The 20503-nt window shown below is 41.1% G+C and overlaps 1 protein-coding gene across 2 annotated transcripts in view; it reads right to left on the bottom strand.

The window, feature by feature from the left end:
• CHID1 (chitinase domain containing 1) overlaps positions 1-20503 on the bottom strand; it is a 266132-nt gene that overhangs the window by 117817 nt on the left and 127812 nt on the right. The window lies entirely within an intron of this gene.

Consider the following 20503-nt stretch of genomic DNA (forward strand, 5'->3'; position numbering starts at 1 on the left):
GTGGAGGGAATTATGAACAGTTCCAAATATCAGTCAATATTGGCACAAAACCTGCAGGCCCTGCTAAAAAGATGAAGAGGAATTTCGCCTTTCAGCACGACAACGACCTAAAGCATACCTCCAAATCAACAAAAGAATGGCTTCACCAGAAGAAGATCAAAATTTTGGAACGGCCCAGCCAGAGCCCAGACCAGAATCCCATTGAAAATCTGTGGGGTTTTCCTGAAGAGATTTGGAGCGCTTTTGCAAGGGAGACTGGGCAACAATTGCCAAGTCAAGATGTGCCATGCTGATAGACTTCTACCCAAAAAGACTGTATGCTGTTATAAAGTCAAAGGGTAATTCAACAAAGTATTAGTTTAAGGGTGTGCATATGTATGCAACCACATTATTTTTGTTCTTTATTTTTATTTTTCCGCCCTAAAAGATTTCAGTTTGTTTTTCAATACAATTGTACAGATTATAGGTCACATTAAAGGTGGAAAAAAATTCTGAAATGATTAATCTTGGATTAATCTTGGACTGATTTTGTAACATGACAAAAACCTGGCATTTTAACAGGGGTGTGTAGACTTTTTATATCCACTGCATATGCCAGTACATGAGTCTGTATACTGGCATGTACAATAGCCAGTGTATTGGGCCATCTTGGCCATGTAAGGTACCCTGTGACGCAATCAAAGGAAGGTCCCTCCTCACTCATTGAATGCTGTGATCACAGCAGAGATCATAGTATTCTTTAATCACCACCTCTAAAGTGGAGCTGTGGCTGCGTATTACAGACGATGGCCGGCTCCTGATTACTCTGGCAAATGGTCCATCACCTTGCTTGGTCCGAATATTTTTCTAATTACAGAGGACCTATCACATTGAAATTATCAGGATTGTTACTTAAAAAATCTCAAACAAAAAAATTTCAAAACAAAAACGGGCGCACATTATGTAAATGGACCACCTCACCGCAGGAGTCGGCACCAAGCATACGGTTAAAAACTGCTATATACAGCACTTGTTTTAGTCAGAGCCACAAAATCGCAATGTGCGTGTGCACTATAAAGAGTTTTTTTAATTTAATTTTTTAGTTATATTTGTATAATGTGGCTAATGATTTTTAAAATAAGTATCAAGAAGAATCCCCTATGATAGGTCCTCTTTATTATAGCTTCTAAAAGCTATGCCCAGTGACATCATGGAGGGCAAAATACGTGTTTGTATAGTGTTGTAATGTGGAATAAGAGAGACTACAGCAACTTACTGCTAATGGCCACATAAATCTTGACAAACCAATGGGGAATTCCCAAGATTAATGGACACAATGTTAAATTAACATTCTGGCCTATTATTACACTATTTAACTTACCAAACACATTCCTGACAAGTCAATGGTGTTGTACTTTGAGATCACAAAACAAGGTTTATTGATACCGAAAAAATAATTTTTTTACATTTGTCAGGCACCATGCACACAAACGTATTTCTGCGGCAGCAATTCACTCGCAAATCTGCAAGTGAATTGCGGCCCCATTCATTTCAATGGGCCCATGCACACGAACGTGGTTTCCACATTCCGTGGATTGCCCGGGAGCCTGGACCGCAAAAAGATAGGACATGTCTTATTACGGCCGCATTTTGCGGTCCAGGCTTGTTGAAATGAATGCACACGGCCATGATTTGCGGGCGGCCGCTGGTGACACTCCAAGGCCGTCCTAGCCGCAAATCATGGCCCGTGCACACCACTATGGTCGTGTGCATGAGGCCTCAGTGGTTACATAGTTACATAGTATGTACGATTGAAAAAAAAGACAAATGTCCATCAAGTTCAACCAAGGGATGGGAGAAAGGGAAGAGATATTGGTACCTGGAGTTGATCTAAGTTTCAGGCTGCAATCTTCATTCCTTCATTCATATTCACATCATCTGATATGCATTTTGCAACCTGGTCCTAGTTTCAGGCTTTTCTCAGGTGTTCCTTCCAGTAATACAGTATGGATGTCCGTTCTGGGAGTCCAAGATGCTGCTTTCTTCACCATCTCTCATGTATCATCACAGCCTTATATCTGTACTGCTTTCGGCTTCTACAGCCCATGATCTATTCTCCCTTTTGCTGACAGACACTGATGCTGACGAGTGTGTGATATATTTCTCCCTCCCCCTGCACAATCAGCCATGGGTTCTGGCCTTTCTCTCTGCACTATTCCACCCCCTGCAGACTGCCATTTGTGCTTTCCTCCCTATCTTCACTCTGGTACTAACAGCTTGTGTATTCTTCTCTCCCTTAAGACTTGAATGCTTTCCCCCCTCTCCAGACTGATCTGTGGTGTACTACCACCTGCCCCACCTCCCTGAAGCTATGTCTAACACTGACAAAAGGGAAGGGGAGAGCAAAGAGAGTCAATGGTAAAAGCAGCAGCAAAGCCAGCTAGGTAGAGGAGTTACACACACTCTACAGCAGCAAAATGGTAGTAAACTTGAATTGAAGACTATTTAGAAAATTACTTAGTTTTGCATTTAGGAAGAAAACAAATAATAAAAGGAAATTTCATTGCAAAGCTGTCCATAGTCATTCCAGCAAAAATATAAAAATAATCACACTTTAAAATGCTAAGCAGTATTTCCTGAGAATAATTTACAACCTCCTTTAAATCTATTTCCCTTGAGTGCTGCATACAATAAAATCATTTCAATCAGTCAAGCAGAGTAAAAGATCTAAAGAAATTTCAACGCTTTAAATTCAGAGTGACCTCTCATCTTCTCAAACCACCTCTGGGACACAAAGTGTAAACTTCCTTTATCATCTCGGAGTGCCTAGTAAATGTTGGCACCCACAGGGAAATAAAGTACAAAGTGGGTCACGTATATAGCTCATGTGCATATGACACAGAAGGGATCTGAACCCCATTTATTTCAAGAAGCATTTTTTTTAAAGAGAATACAATTTTCTTATTTTAATCTAAATAGGTTAAAAATTCTGTACTGATTAATATCTTTATAATAGTCCTTCTCAATGAATTAGAATATCATCAAAAAGTTAATTTCAGTAATTCAATTCAAAAAGTGAAACTCATATATTATATAGATTCATTACACACAGTGATCTATTTCCAGCATTTCTTCTTTTAATGTTGAAGATTATGGCTAACCGTTAATGAAAACTCAAAATTTAGTCTTTCAGAAAATTAGAATATTTGGTAAAAGTTGAAGATTGTAGACTCATGGTGTCACACTCTAATCAGAGAATCAACACAAAACACCTGCAAAGCCTTTCACAGGACTGGTCTGTTGCTCAGTGGTTCAAAGTCCTGTTTTCAGATGAAAGTAAATTTTGCATTTCATTGGGAAATCAAGGTCCGAGAGTCTGGGGGAAGAGTGGAGAGGCACTCAATCAAAGTTGCTTGCGGTGCAGTGGGAAGTTTCCACAGCCAGTGATGGTTTGGGGAGCCATATAATCTGCTGGTGTTGGTCCACTGTGTTATATCAAGTCCAGAGTCAGCGCAGCGTCTACCAGGAAATTTTAGAGCACTTCATGCTTCCCTCTGCTGACAAGCTTTATGGAGATGCCGATTTCATTTTCCTGCAGGACTTGGCACCTGCCCACACTGCCAAATGTACCAATACCTGGTGTAATAACCACAGTATCACTGCGCTTGATTGGCCTGCAAATTCGCCTGACCTGTACCCCATAGAGAATCTATGGGGTATGGTCAAGAGGAAGAGGAGATACACCAGACCCAACAATACAGACGAGCTGAATGCCGATATCAGAGAAGCCTGGGCTTCCATAACACCTGAGAAGTGCCAAAGGCTGATCGCCTCCATGCCACGCCGCATTGATGCTGTAATTCATGCAAAAGGAGCCCCGACCAAGTATTAAGGGCATATACTGTACATACTTTTCAGTTGGCCAACATTTCGGTATTAAAAATAATTTTTGAAATTGGGCTTATAGAATATTCTAATTTTCTGAGTTTCATTAACTGTTACCATAAAAAAAATGCTGGAAATAGATCACTCTGTGTGTAATGAATCTATAGAATATATGAGTTTCACTTTTTGAATTTAATTACTGAAATAAATTAACTTTTTGATGATATTCTAATTCATTAAGGACTAGAAGTGCCGGAGCTTTATTTTTCCGCAGCAGAGCTAGGGATGGGTTCCAAAAGGAGGAGTCAGGAAGGTAGTCAGGCAATCCAGCGTTCAGTACCTGTGATGTAGCAGAGTTGGCAACGTAGTACAGTAGCAGTAGTCAGGAGGGTAGTCAGGTAATCCAGGGATTGAAAACAGTGATATAGAAAGGTCGAGTAATCAGTACAGGGGATAATCTGGGTAGTCAGGAACATGGACGGGTCTCAATATAAAATTCAAATGCAAGATCAGGACAGCAATACCAGGTTAGAGAAAATAATTGATACAACTAGCAGACTAGCAGTGAAGCTACTGTGTATGGGATTTAAATACTATAATTTCTATAAATATATATTTAAAAAATGTATAGGAACACAGTGTTAAATGGTGGAAAAATTTCCTTCAAACTTTAGATTCGTGTTTAGTCAAAGTACACCAATATATTAGGGAATTGTCCAAATAGTAAATCCCTAATACATCAATTTCATTATGTTTAGAACAATTTATTTAGGGCCATCATTTTTCATGGCGATGTACATTGTAAAACAATATAGTAAATTGTTGCTTATACTTCGAAGACTTTCACTAGAACAGCAATAACTGCACCCTATAAACAAAACTATAAACCTGAACAATTAAGGGAATTATATAACACATTAGATTGCCACTTTAGAGCCCAAAATACAAAGCCATAACTAATGGTCTGCACTGCACCTTAATTCTGCAGGGTAAAACTGCGGACACTGGCGGTGGCTTAAATCTGACAGATGGCATTAAATATCCTGACTAAAGAAGCGAGTCTAATGAATGTGAACATAGTTGCTTGCTCAGCAAAAACTTTTTAGTTTGCTACCGCAATGTAAATATAGTAAACTTTTACATGCTTGGTTTTAAACTTCATTATGTTAAATTGATCACATTAGTTTTGCTGCAACCTTACAAGCATATCCTAAAAGGATCATGCATTCAGAGAAGGGAGGATCGGGCAGCCCGATCATTATCTCTAACGACATCTGCCATCGGGGGGGGGGGGGGGGGAGTTGGGACACTACCATACAAATGAGATGGTGGGCCGGCCCTTTCAATCAATATGTATTGCCATCTTAAAGGGGTTGTCCATTACTAGACAACTGATGACCTATCCTTCATCAGCTGCTGGCAGGCACCGGATGTCTTTGCACAGTATGCAATGTACGGAGCCAGAATCAGTTGGCTCCGTACATAGCATAGCTGCCATGCTGCCGAACTGTAGCTCTGCTCTTATTCACTTGAATAGAAGCAGAGCTGCAGTAATGCAGCTCGACTGCTATTTCGTGATCAGAGCCAACTGCTTCCGGCATGGACTTCCGGTGCCGAAAGCAGCTGTAGCAGCTGATCGTTGCGGGGTCTGAGAGTTGGACCCCCACTGATCGTATACTGATGACCTATCCGGTGGATAGATCATCAGTTGTCCACCAGAGGACAATCCCTTCAAGATGTGAAAGCTTGAAATAAGGGGACATATTTTCAAGCAGAATAGAAAGAGACTTGTGTGAGAGATTTCCTGTATGCCACTATTATATAGAAGAGGACAAACTGGAGAAATTTTTAAACCAACATCATAGCAGATTAATACCTGCTTGAAAATGTGTGGAAACAAAAAATGTTGTGTCTGAAGTGTTCCTTTTTTTTTTTTTTTGTTCAGTAATGATGGCTTCTAGAGCGACAATGTTGCAAGACGACACTTGATCAGATACCAGAAAATAGCCAGGCATTCTCACATGGTTGATCATGTCATTATACGTTCTTTAGAAGTCTAACTAATGGTGACCTACATATTCTGTAATATTCAGTTATCTGATCATAGCAATTATGAGATCTGTCTATAAAGAGAAGCGCACAAATCTAACTTAAATGTCTGACAACCTACAATTCAATAATATAGTAGAAATACACCCTGACACTAAATACAATGCCCTGCAAAAGTATTCATCCCCTTGGTGTTTTTCCCACCATATTTTACAGCCTGGAATTCAAATGGATTTTAAATTTTACTTTATGTAATGAACCTGACATCTCAAACTTTGAATAGCCCATGGACCACCATTAAATCAATAATAACAAAAAGGAAAAAATATGGCAAAAACCTGACAAAAGAAGGTTGCCCACCAAAATTCACAGACTGGGCACGGAAGCCAGTAATCAGAGACCCAAAGACACCAACAATAACATCGAAGGAGTTCCAAAGATCCATAGCGTACATGGAAATATCTGTCCATGGGACCACTATGAACCCGACACTCCACAGAGTGGGGCATTATGGAAGAGTAGCCAAAAAAGCAATTGCTTAAAGAAAAACAAAAGAAAACATGTTTTGAGTATGCCAAACAGCATGTGGCAGACTCCCCAAACACACAGAAGAATGAGATTAAAATGAAACTTTTTGGCCATCATGGTAAACGCTTCCCATTACCCAAAGAATACCATTTCCACAGTGAAGCATGGTGGTGGCAGCATCATGCTGAGGGGATGCTTTTCATCGGCAGGGACTGGAAACTGGTCAAGATTGAAGGATAGATGGATGGCAGTAAATACAGGGTAATTCTTGAGGGGAAACCTGTTTCAGTCTGCCAGGGATTTGAGCCTGGGCGGAGGTTTACCTTATAGCAGGATAATGACCCTAAAAACACTGCTAAAGCTACACTGGAGTGGTTTGAGGGGAAACATTTAAATGTCTTGGAATCTCCTAGCCAAAGCCCAGACCTCCATCTAATTGAAATCTGGGGCATGACTTGAAGACCGTTTTACACCAACACAACCCATATAACTTGAAGGATTTGGAGCAGCTTTGCCTGGAAGAGTGGGCAAACTCTACTCTAATTAACTACGCTATTGCTTCCAGCAAAACGACGGGTCCAGTGCACAACAGAGACAAACGGAAACCATGGGCACCGGATCCGTCAAAATTGAAATCAATGGTGATGGAAACCTCTGGTTTCCGTCTGTGTCAGTTTGCGTCTGTTCAGGGTCCCGTTCTGACAGAAAACTCAGACGGAATGTCAGAACGGGACCCCAACACAGATGTGAACAAAGCTTTAAATGTAACTTTTATTAATAATAAATGCAATGTTATGAAACAAAAAGAAAAACAAAACAACCTGATAACGGCGTTTTGATGAATACGGTTAGATACTTTAGGACGTACCAAAGGCTCAAAAAATATTACAATCCTTGAGTTTAAATATTTGAGACAAGTATGCCTTATCGTCCAGTTGTCTCTCAGGCAGAGTGGTGTTTAACCTCCTAAACAAACGCCGTATGGATGTTGGGCTATTAGAGACTCACTCACACCCGTAAAGGTACTGGCCCTTATAGTAACCAACCAAAGGCTATTAATCCGCTCTGAAAAGAGCAAACCCTGGTTGATTTGAGTCGGAGTCCTGTAATCTATATATCCCTATGATCAAGCCTCAACATGTTTCGCCAGAGTTTAAACTGGCTCACCAGGAAGAAAAACCGATATAATAACGGGATGCATTAAAATTTGGCAGTGGCCACGATATTACAGCATTTCCGCTGTTAAATACCCTTAATCACACCCACACATCACTCACAAACCTCCCCTTCATGTCCAATCAGCAGCAGAGCAGGAGCGGCTTGTACTGTGACGCAAGTCCTCCCCCTGTGATGGTGAGGTGGCGTCACCAGAAGAACCAAACAGCATGTTCCCTGACTCCGATGTATCACCAGCTGGCGGTCAGATCAAAAGGCAAGATCACAGAAGCGCTAGTACTAGAGTGTGTATGTGTTATTATAGCTCAAAATAGTTTGGCATAGAACGAAAGGGGCAGGAAGAATAATGAGCATATTAATACCTCCAATTAATTTAGACATGAATGATCCGGAGCAAAAAGATAGTATCTCACTAATGGATTGTATACAATGCACTATTTGCTCCAGTAAAGTCATCAGACTTATATTTATTTTAACATGTCAGGTTTATGTAAACTACACTCATCGACACAGGACTACAACGCAACACTTATAGACAGACTCCGTTAGTAGTGAGAGGGCAAAGACAGTCGACCAATCATCAAATGTTCATTTGAAACAGCTAAAGCTCAAAGTTTTCATTTAGCCCGGCCGGATTAACGGATTTAATTCTATGGATCCAACGAGTTAAAATCTGTAAGATCCTTTTATTCCAGTCCCCTCCCCTACAATTTTGGGGAAATCCCTGAATACCAATGAACCTCATTGATTTGGGATCTCCTTTATGCATTAGATGTACATGTCTTGAAACTGATGTTTCTCTCTTAAAGAGGCTCTGTCACCACATTATAAGTGGCCTATCTTGTACATAATGTGATCGGCGCTGTAATGTAGATTACAGCAGTGTGTTTTATTTAGAAAAGCTATCATTTTTGACGCCGTTATGGCCTATTTTAGCTTTATGCTAATGAGTTTCTTAATGGACAACTGGGCGTGTTTTTATTTTTGACCAAGTAGGCGTTGTGGAGAGAAGTGTATGACGCTGACCAATCAGTGACCAATCAGCGTCATACACTTCTCCCCATTCACTTACACAGCACATAGTAATCTTAACTAGATCACTATGTGCAGCCACATACACACACATTAACGTTACTGAAGTGTCCTGACAATGAATAGGCATCACTACCAGCCAGGACAGGATGTGTATTCAGAATCCTGACACTTCACTAATGTTTGTGTGGGATTTACAGCAAGGCAAGCGTAATCTCGCAAGATTACGCTGTAAACTGTCATTTAAAACGAGATTACGCTTGCCTTGCTGTAAATCTCACACAAACGTTAGCTAAGTGTAAGGATTGTGAATAGACATCACGTCCTGGCTGGAGGTAATGTATATTCACTGTCAGGACACTTGAGTCACGTTAATGTGTGTATATGTGGCTGCACATAGTGATCTAGTTAAGATTACTATGTGCTGTGTAAATGAATAGGGAGAAGTGTATGATGCTGAATGGTCAGCGTCATACATTTCTCTCCACAACACCCACTTGGTCAAAAAGTAAAACACGCCCAGTTGTCCACTAAGAAACTCATTAGCATAAAGCTAATATAGGTCATAACTCCGTCAAAAATGATAATTTTTCTAAATAAAAAACACTGCTGCAATCTCCATTACAGCGCCGATCACATCATGTACAAGATAGGCCACTTATAATGTTGTGACAGAGCCTCTTTAATTAACTATGTCATTGAAGTGGTCCCTAACTCTACTGCGAAACTCACGTTTAATTTTCCCTACGTAGTCCATGGGACACCCCCATTGGGCAAGATACACTACTTTCGTTTTAGAATTTATGAATTCCCTGATTTCAAATTGCTTCCCAGTGGATGAACTCAAGAAAGATCATACGGGTTGGATTTGGTCACATGCAATGCATGTACCACATTTGAATGTGCCCAAAGGTCCACATGTGAGACTGTTATCTTGTGGTGGGAGAGAGAAGTGCCTATTAACTAGTCAATATTTCAAACTTCCCTCTTTTCGAAAAGTGATTTGTGGTCATGGGGTCAGAACCTTCCCGAGGTCATGATCCTGTAAAAGGATCCCCCAATACTTCTTCAAGATCTTCCTCACCACACTATGTGCCGCATCGTACACACCTATGACTTTAAATTGCTTAACTTCCTCAGTATTCACTTTAGTAGTCAATAGGGTCTTCCTCTCTTTACTAATGGCTATATCAAAAGCCTCTCTTAGGGTTTGATCTGGATACCCCCGGTTACTAAATCGTGTGCGAAGATCGCGTGCCTGCTTTACAAATGTTGAGGTTTTCATGCAGTTTCTCCTGAGATGGAGGTATTGCCTTCTAGGAATACCCTTTTTAAGGGAATAAGGATGAGAGCTCTCCCATCTCAGGAGACTGTTAGTTGCAGTAGGCTTGCGGAACATTTCTGTTTTAATGTAGTCATTTTGGTCACGTTTAATCAGGAAGTCCAAAAAATGCTAGAGAATGTTCCTCTATTACAGAAGTGAATGTTCGTGCCCTTCCACAAAATAAAGATGTCATCAACGAATCTCAGCCAGAGGCAAACGTTATCCTGCCAATGGCCGAGATCCTCCGAGAAGACGACAGTGGCCTCCCACCAGCCCACTAAATGAAAAGAAAAAAGGAGACACGGCGCCACATAGTGCAATAAACGAGGGAGGTTGTGAGCAATAATGGTATTACGAAAATTGCTCACCTGAGAGTATGGATACCAAGGTATCACACAAGCAAAAGCTGCAGCCAGGTCCGTGCACAAGCAAAATAATTTGCTGTCAAAGGTATAAGGATAATGGAATAGAAAAAAGGACCGCCGGCGCTGCTATGAATGAAGTACGAACCAGAAATTATGAGAATGATAAATATTTATTGGCAAGGAAAGGGCTACGCGTTTCGACGCCAGACTAGCGTCTTCATCAGGCCAGATGAAGACGCTAGTCCGGCGTCGAAACGCGTAGCCCTTTCCTTGCCAATAAATATTTATCATTCTCATAATTTCTGGTTCGTACTTCATTCATAGCAGCGCCGGCGGTCCTTTTTTCTATTCCATTATCCTCCCACCAGCCCAGGAACAGGTTGGCATACGTAGATGCACAAGGGCTAACCATAGCTGTGCCCCTGAGTTGGTGGTAATAGTGGCCAAAAACTAAGTCATTTTTGGTGAGATTGAATTGTAGAAGTTCAAGTACAAATTCATGATGTGGCCATAAATTAACTTCTATAGTATCAAGAAAAGACTTGGTAGCTCTTAATCCAAGATGATCGTCCATTTCAATCCCTTCCAACTTTAATAATAAAATCAGATGTGACCCTCATGTACGATGGTAAGGACTCAACAAAGGGACATAATATAGTATCGATATAAACCCCCACATTCTGATTAATACTACCCATCCCTGAAACAATTTGTTTCCCTTTTAAAGGGTCCAGACCCTCGTGTATCTTGGGGAGTGAATTTTCTTTTAATAACAAAATGTTCACCCTTTGGCTGAAACCCCAAAGTTCACAAAGGGCAGATATGATATATAAAGTTACACAGCGTATCTGCCCTGGCATCTGCAAAGAATTCTATCCAAAAACATAAGAGAAAAATAAACGTGCATACTTACCCTCTGACGTCTTGCAGCCCATCCTTCTGGGATGATGTTATATCTAATGTGACCGCTGCAGCCTGTGATTGGCTGCAGCGGTCACATGGGATGAAAGATCATTCCAGGAGGCAGGCTTGAACGAAGAAGCACAGTATTCTGGGTAAGTATACGTTTTTGTTTTTTTTACTGAGTTGCGATATTTGCAGCGGCATCAAAACTTTTCCACCGCAAAAATCGCAACATCTGCTATTTGTTGCGGCTTTTACCTCCCCATTGAATTCAATGGGGGAAACCCGCAACAAAAAAGCAGCGATTACGCAAATACAATTGACATGCTGCGGATTAAGAAACTGCACTGCAGGTTAATTTGTGGGTTTTTTGTGCTTTCATTTATGCAGCGTGTGTATGAGATTTGTTCAAATCTCAACCACTTTGCTGCTACAGTATTGTGCTGCGGATTTTCTGCAACTAAATCCGTTGTGGAAAATCCACAGTATTTACGCTACGTGTGAACATGGCACAAGACTGGAAAATGTCTGTGGCTCTCTGTATAAATTGGCAGGTTATGCCTACAACTTGCCATTAATAACATGTCTGTACTATCCACTGCATGGCTTCAGTTTAATGAATAAATAATCACCTATTTTATTTATCAGTGCAGCTATTCACTCAGAACCTTTATACACATAGCAGAGATACAATACCAGAGGTCTCTGCAGAGGGATGGGGTATTCTTCTCAATAAATGATTCAGTGTGTTGTTGAAATGATGGAGAAGGTACTTCTCTACTTCAATTAACTCCTTTGTTGCCATTTGAGTAAAACTTCCTCGTTAAAGGTTAGCAAAAACTCCAGTAGGGAGAAAAAGTAGTCCTTAAAAAACAATATGGTAGTTATTTTAAAAAAAAATTAGGCAATTGCAAAAAAAAGAAGCATGTGCAATACTTGTATACTTATACTTGCGCCATATTAATTGTGGCTGTGCAAATTGCAGGAAAAAAATTAAATAAATTCCCCTACCCAATACCTAGTCCACATTATAAGGCCTCATGCACACGAACTTATTTTTTTCCTTTCGTAAATACTGGCGTAAATACGGGTCCTTGGTCACACGTATTCAACCCATATTGCACCAGTATTTACGGACCCGTGCCCATAAATATGGGTCCGGTGTCACCAGTATTCCACCCGTATTTACGGGCACGTTTTCGCTGCAAAATTGCACTTCACTAATCGGCAGCCCCTTCTCTCTATCAGTGCAGGATAGAGAGAAGGGACAGCCCTTTCCGTAGTAAAAGTAAAAGAAATTCATACTTACCCGGCCGTTGTCTTGGTGACACGTCCGTCTTGCGACATCCAGCCCAACCTCCCTGGATGACGTGGCAGTCCATGTGACCGCTGCAGCCTGTGATTGGCTGCAGCCTGTGATTGGCTGCAGCGTTTACATGGGCTGAAACGTCATCCCAGGAGGCCGAACTGGTGGAAGAAGCAGGGAGTTCTGGGTAAGTATGAACGTCTTTTTTTTACACGTTGATCTATATTGTGATCGGTAGCACTGTCCAGGGTGCTGAAAGAGTTACTGTCGATCGTTTAACTCTTTCAGCACCCTGGACCGTGATTATCCCCTGACGTCGCCTAGCAACGCTCCCGTAATTACGGGTGCACACACGTAGTCACCCGTAATTACGGGAGCCCCATAGACTTCTATGGGCCGGCCCGTGCCGTAATTACGGCCTAAAATAGGACATGTTCAATATTTTTTAACGGCCCGGGCACCTTCCCATAAGGATAAGGGGAGATACCCGTGGTCAATAGAAGTCTATGGGCCCGTAATTACGGGCCGTAATTATGGCCCGTGATTACGGCCGTTTTTACGTTCGTGTGCATGGGACCTACAGTGTTCTTCCATTTCCTTCATGCCACCTTCAAGAGAATACGTTATCTCATGTCGACAATCTCAATTGTAGAAATCACCACCTGCGGGCAGTAGCTCTGACTTAGGGCTCATCCAGCCGAGCGTGTAACTCGTCTGTGTGACGGCCGTTAAAACAACGGTGTCACACGGACTTATGTATTTCTATGGGGCCGTTCACACGACAGTTGTTTCAATGGAGCGTGTGACGGGTCCGTGAAAAAATAGGACGTGTCCTATTTTCCTGCGTGTCACGCATTCCTCCATAGACTCTAGTCTATGGGGTATCCATGACAACGTGTCCCGCACGGGTGCACCTCGGACGTGAAAAATTTAAATTTTTGACGTCCGAGGTTAGCTACGCTCGTCTGAATGTAGCCTAATGCTGTCTTGCCAAGACATCACATAGGAGGTTTGGCCATATCACATCTAGCAGAAGATATAGTTATATAGATCATTCCAAATTGTGAAGGGGATTCTAGAGAGCCACATATGGTGGTCTGAGACACCGGAGAGGCTGCAGTTGGTGTCCTGAGCAGCAGCAGCATGCGTGTCACAGGCAGGGACAAAGATGATTGGTTGGAAAAAGCTTTACATTATCTACAGCAAACAGCCTGGATGGGATACAGAAGAACATTTTCCGTGGTCATCCAGCACATTCTTTATTTGTTACTATCCAATGGGCCGTTATTTTCTGCCTGATCTTGTATTATACAGAATTATGCAAGAGAATTCACATGGGAAACTTTGAATTATAACTGGCATTTGCTAAAAAAAAAATGGTCTACCCATTTAACATACTAGACCAATTATAAAGGTTACACTCCTATTCAAGTTGTGAAACAGATACTGCCACCTTTAGTGGCTTCACCTAGAAAACTATTGTGTTTTAAGCACACTTTTTTTATACACAACATCCACAGTCGCAATTGCCGAAGACTCTCAAATGAATATATATACTGACCAGCTCTATTTTAATGCAGTTTTCCCTGTAACTGTGTAAAAAGCCATCGGTAAGAAATTGATATATAAGAAGCTGCTGTATGTGTGATCTTGCTCATTATTACTGCAGTCTGAACTGACAGCGTAAGCTCCCTGTGCCAGGTTATGTCAGGAGCAAGCTGAGTTCTTGCTGTCCCTGACATATGGATTGCTTGCTGGAGACAGACTAGACTGCACAGAAATATTCAATGGGATTAGCATGACCTTGGGCAATGTCACTGACTTCTCTGTGTCAAATTGTACGATCTTGATGTACCAGAGACTAGGTGATGTTTCATTATACTCCTATATGGCACTTAAACAACGATGATCACTGCTAAATGATGAAGGATGTATTTATACAAGCCGGATTAGTGTCTTTTTTTTGCCGCAATTTTGTAAAACCTGAACGTGTAACTAAACTCAAACAAGAGTAGGGGTGCATTCTCCCGTGTCCAAGGCTACCGCGAATCCCCACAGACTTGGGAAGAGATTTTTGGCTGCTCGGCTTCTACAGGTGAAACAAGTTTAAAGACTCTACAAGTCATGTGGCTAAAAGCCTCAGTAATTTGCAGAACACTATTGTTATTTTTGGGCACATGAAAATGCACCCTAAAAAAACCTCCTCCATGGCATCTGTCCCCAAAATTTTGTATTTTTCATCTGAAACGGATCCAGTGTTCTGTTAGTATAACCCTATTTAAATCTTCCAGAGAACACTTTGTAGCAGCTCCTCCTCCTCATTGAATATTTAGAAATTCCTTTATAGCAATTCCCTAATATTCTTTTCCTGGAAGATATGCTCCATTTTAGTAAAGGAACAACCTGACAGCGGTGACCAGGTACCTGCAGAATTAAAAGATTCTTGTCCACAGACTCCATCTGAATGTTAGCTCTACTCCATGAATATTAGCGGACTGCAAGCTGCAACAAATTTCGGCTGGCAGCCTGTAGTCCGTGGGGAGATCCTGCAGCTGCCTGCCCAAAGTTTTGGAACGGACAATGGAGCAAATTTTCAAGAAGGACATAAGGAAATTGTTCTAAAAGCAACTCCTAATATTTAGCAAGTAGTGTGGTGCCAAGGTCAGCCTACACTGTAGAGAATCCTTCTGCAACCATCTCTGCAGACCAGTACATTAATGGAAACAGAAACCAAGCCACCGTGCCACAAGGTAATGGCACTGCTCCCCACATCACACAGGTAGCCCTTCTGTCTCCATTACCGTGTAATCAAAAAGACACGCTAACCATGTTCCTCGATAAGGAGTGACAGAAGTAATGAGCGTACAGACTGACTCCTGACTACCGCCGTGTCACCTTGCAGGTGAAGCTGTGTTGCTGTTCTCTGTTGCCAAAATATACCATCTCCCTGAGAAAACCCAATCCATTAAAGTCACTGAACTGGAAATGTCCTGTGGATTGCCTAACATTAAATGAGAATTTATGTTCTGAGCATAAGGTAACCTAATTACCTCAGCATTGCAGTATTTCTAACATGAATTCTTCAATGGGAAAAAAGATAATATAAGGAAATTTGCTATTTTTATCTGCCTGCAGGTTGGATGGTCTTTGTATATGGAAGATCAAGTGATTTGCACCGCATTGGAAACTTTTACTTAACAGAATAAAAGAATATAGTCAAATTCCTTTAACGTAACATTAGTTAGACCTGACAGGCGCTGGATTATCACATTTTCTGGATTATTGTTCGTTAATATTTCTTCAATAAATTTAAATAAGAGTAAAGCAAAACTAATTTGATACGCCATCAATTGCATCTTATAGGTGATCGATTACTGGATAGTCAATAAAAGTGTAGATGTACCAGTGAACAAGAGAAGAACATGAAGGATCCACCATTATGAGAGAGAATGAATGAATCACTAAAAAGGAGGACATAATAAACGTACTACGCGTTTCGAGATCGTTCCGACCTCTTCATCAGGTACAAGAGTTTGGATCAATCTCGAAACGCGTAGTATGTTTATTAAATCATCCTTTTTATTCATTCTCTCTCATATTGGTGGCGCCCGGTGGATCTTGTATTTTCTTCTCGTTTGTTGGTACATTTCCATTGGTGTTGTTATCGAGATCTGCAGGCGGAGCAGCAGCCATGCTCATCGGAGGGCCGAGAGGGTACCCACACACGGGTACCTGTTGGCCTGCACAACTCTGTCTGGTGAGTGTGGCTCGGTCCGCGCAGTGGATTATTTATATTCTTTCAAATCATACTGCACTATGGAGTGCTTTTTGTTCTATTCGTAATATAAGTGTAAAGACCCTTCCAGAAGAAAGCCCAAAATAATAAATTAACATAAAATATACTACTATAAGGTCTCCATCACATGTGCCATAAAACCTGCAACACAGGTGACATCAGAAGTTGCAGTTGTTCGTAAAGTGTTTTGTTTATTTTTTTAATTGAGGTCTATAGTTACCGTGCAGAGTAAAACATTTGCTGCTATCTGAAAACTGTCAACAAGCTGCTGTTCATGGATCTCCTAGTATTTATATTAAGTATCTAGTACGCTGAATACTGTGTTGTGAATAAGGATCTGTTCACATCAGTGTTGGGCTTCCATTCATCGGTTCCGTTCGATCTTTCCATTGGAGGAGCCGATGAACGGAAAGCCGAACGGAATGCCGAACGGAAACCACAGCTCCCGTTTGAATTACCATTGATTTCAATGGTAATGCTTCCATTGCAGTTGGTTTCCATTTGTTTCCGTTCCGTAAAGTTCTGCTTTTTCTGCAGAAACAATAGTGCAGTCTACTACAAGTTTGTTTACGCAAAAAAAACTGAAACTTTATAAAATCGCCGCAAAATGTGGTAAGAACGCATGAATTTTTCGATGCGGTTTTTGGGCGACCGGCAAAACCAGTGTCAACACTGCACTGTATGAATACACCCTTAGGATCCATCAGAAAACCCCTAAACTAGCATCCATAATTATCTTTTCCAAAATTTGACAAGAGGTCCTTTATTTCTGGTGGGTGCGCTCGATGTGTCATACAGTGAGTGTATAAATGTTAATGTTTCAACAGGAAAAAATAAATAAAAATTATCTATTTTTTTATGACCTGCAAACACCAGAAGCTTTTAAATTTGTGCATTTATATTTCACTCTTCAGATTTATTCTAATGGAACTAAGAAGTAGTGAAGCCCAATGCACCAGTTAGCACCTGTATGAATGTCCAAGTTCATCCACATCAAACTTTTTATACTGTAGCCTAAGGGTGAGATCAATTTCTTGCATAATTAATATTCTTTTTTTAAATCATTGCAAAACCACATTAGAACTGCTACGTATGGACTGACCCTAATACTCATGGCTATGCAGACAATCACCATGTCTGCAGAGTAACGGCAACAGCTGTAATACAAATCATAATGAACACCATTAAATTTGGACCATAACCTGAAGTTTAAAAGGGTCCATAGTATTGACGATTGTCTTTTCCATGCTAAAAACTTTTGTCCGCTTTAATTTTTTTTAAATGGTTCACTGCTGATAAACTTATTACTGAGTGTCTAGTTGATCGGATACCCAGTAATCCCTGCAATCTGTGAGGGAACTTGGTAGCAAGTGTTCAATTTCCCTGCAGCATTACCAGAGGGGAAATGAAGCATTACACAGCTCTCATTGGAATGAATAGGCTCTCCATGCAATGCACAAACATGCAAGGCCCTCCAGAATGAAACCCATTCTTTGTATCTTCTTTCCGTGTTGGCCAATAAATGGACATCTTCAGCTGGACTTCCCAAAAATTAAGTCAGAACTATGTACCAGACAACCCCAGACAGTCGTCTAAATAAAATCATATTGTAAAGGATCTGCCAGACACAGCTTCTGTGTCGACGCCCGTGGTTAGTCAGTCTGCACCTAAGTCTGATCGAGTGACACCTCCTTCTACCAATCAGGCTGGGAGGCTGAGGAGTGGGAGAGCCTATCACAGCCTGGCCAGACGGAGCTAGCTCCTGCCCTCTGTCTATTTATACCTTCACTTCCTGCTCCTCCTTTGCCTGTGATTCTCCTGTTTCCTGGCTCTGCTGCTTGAACCATTTGTCCCTGCTTCATATTGACCCTGGCTTACTGACTACTCTCCTGCTCTGCGTTTGGTACCTCGTACACTCCTGGTTTGACTCGGCTCGTTCACTACTCTTGTTGCTCACGGTTTGCCGTGGGCAACTGCCCCATTTCCCTTAACTTCTGTGTACCCTTGTCTGTTTGTCTGTCGTGCACTTATTGAGCGTAGGGACCGTCGCCCAGTTGTACCCCGTCGCCTAGGATGGGCCGTTGCAAGTAGGCAGGTACTGAGTGGCGGGTAGATTAGGGCTCACCTGTCTGTCTCCCTTCCTCGCCATTACACATATATCCAGCAATCCATACAGCAAAAGGTGACAGTGTTTAGGTGTGTCCTTGGCAAAGTCTCATGTCAAATGACAAGCTCCAGAAGCTGCAGTAACACACTTTTGGGTAAAGTTGGAAACACACTCCGATTATAAAAGTGAAAGCAGTGTCACTTGTGTAGGCTAAATATAGCAATATTATAGAGACAGACGTTCAGGGAAAACCTGTCATAACCAGAGGCCTGGTGCCCGCCTCAGGCCAACATATACAATCTGTGATACAGGATACAGCAGCGGGTCAGTTGCATTTATAACCACTGTGTTAAAACTTTTCAAAAAGGAAAGGCTAAAAACATTTCTCAGTGTCTGTTCACTTTACATGAAACCTAAGGCTTGGCATTGATCAACGGCACAGGATGAAGAATTAAAATAAATAAATACATTTCACAACTAAACGAAGGTAAAAAAAAAAAAGATTTCAGGAAAAATCCACCAGGAAATCTCATCCGCTTTGCTGCTACTGTAATACGCTGCAGATTTATGTTGGAAATTCCTAACAAAAAATCCACAGCATTTCCGCTACGTATGAATATACCCTTAGGGAATGGTCACACAGTATTTCGCAGGCAGAAAAAAAAATATGACCTGCCGGCAAAACGCTTGCTGCGTTTTTTGTCCGCAGCCATTGAGCACCTCGGGCAAAAACCGTCGCGAAAATGCTATCTCTGACCTCCCGTTCATGTCAATGGGAGGTCTGAGACGGAAACACACAGAGAAAGGGCATGACACTTCTTTTACAAGCGAGCGTTTTTTTCTGCTCGTGGGAAAAAAACGCCTCTCATTGAAATCAATGGGAGGCGATTTCGGGCGTTTTTTTGGCACGGTTTCTGTCACCGTTTCCGAACCAGAATACTAGTGTGAACTAGCCCTTATAGTCCAACAGAGTCAGGGCAAAAACTCCCAGGATTCCTTGCTGACTCAATGGTTGCACAGAACTTTCTCATGTGATTTGTATTCTGAAAGGGTCATCTATATATTAAACACTGCAATAATCTGACATGGGCAAAATTAGGCATTACACTGCTTCGTGGGAGCTCAGATAGGTTGTCAGGATGTCCCTGAAGAAAAGCTTGTTGTCGGTTTCCATTGACCACCAGCAGAATTGTGAATGCAGCTCTGGACTTATAATACAGGCTGTAATTTGGGATCAGTACAAGGCAAGCAATGTAATACATTTACAAAGTTACTGAACTTTTTATATAGAGTGAAAAAACATTTGTGGCGAATACTCGTTTTTTAGCGTAAATAGCTTTGCTAATAAGAAATTGTTCTTATCTCCCATGATCACTACATTAACTCACGTATCTTCAGTTCTGAGAACCTCCATTTATATACTTACTTTTGACGGATATGGACAGCTAATTTTATCATCTGTACATTTATAAGCCTTATCCTGTGCTATAATATAGACCATGTATTGATCAGAAAGCTTTCAGCACAGGTAGAAGGACCAGCTGGGACATTGGCATCTACTACATATTGTAGGTTGAAATGATATGCGCTAAAACAGGTAATATGTGAAAACAAAATATTAGGAAAGTCCCAAAAAGAACAAAAGCTACATTTGAAAAAAAAATTACATACCATTTATATCTATAATATGAGAACATATGACATTGAAATGCAGAACCCAAAAATGATTCATGCAAATTGTAGCAAACTTGCAAAAACTACTTTTCATGGCGGCGGTTATATTTATGTCACGTTTATAGTAAGCATAAGGGAACAGTTACCATTTGTGTATAGAAAATGTATTGTGGATTTTCACATTATGCTACAATTTATGTCAGCAGCATCGATAAATAGTAAGGTCCGCGGTACTCCGTGACATCTAAAATATACAAAGTAGACGTAAAATCTTTCCATTGCAAAGTAATTCTGAAAGTTCTATTTATCAAGCAGATAACGGAGAAGCTGATCTGCCCGAATCTGCTGTTTTGTACTTGGAGCTATGCTGATTCCTTCT

The sequence above is a fragment of the Rhinoderma darwinii genome, chromosome 9 (genome assembly GCF_050947455.1).
Source record: "Rhinoderma darwinii isolate aRhiDar2 chromosome 9, aRhiDar2.hap1, whole genome shotgun sequence".
NCBI classification, from domain to species: Eukaryota; Metazoa; Chordata; class Amphibia; order Anura; family Rhinodermatidae; genus Rhinoderma; species Rhinoderma darwinii.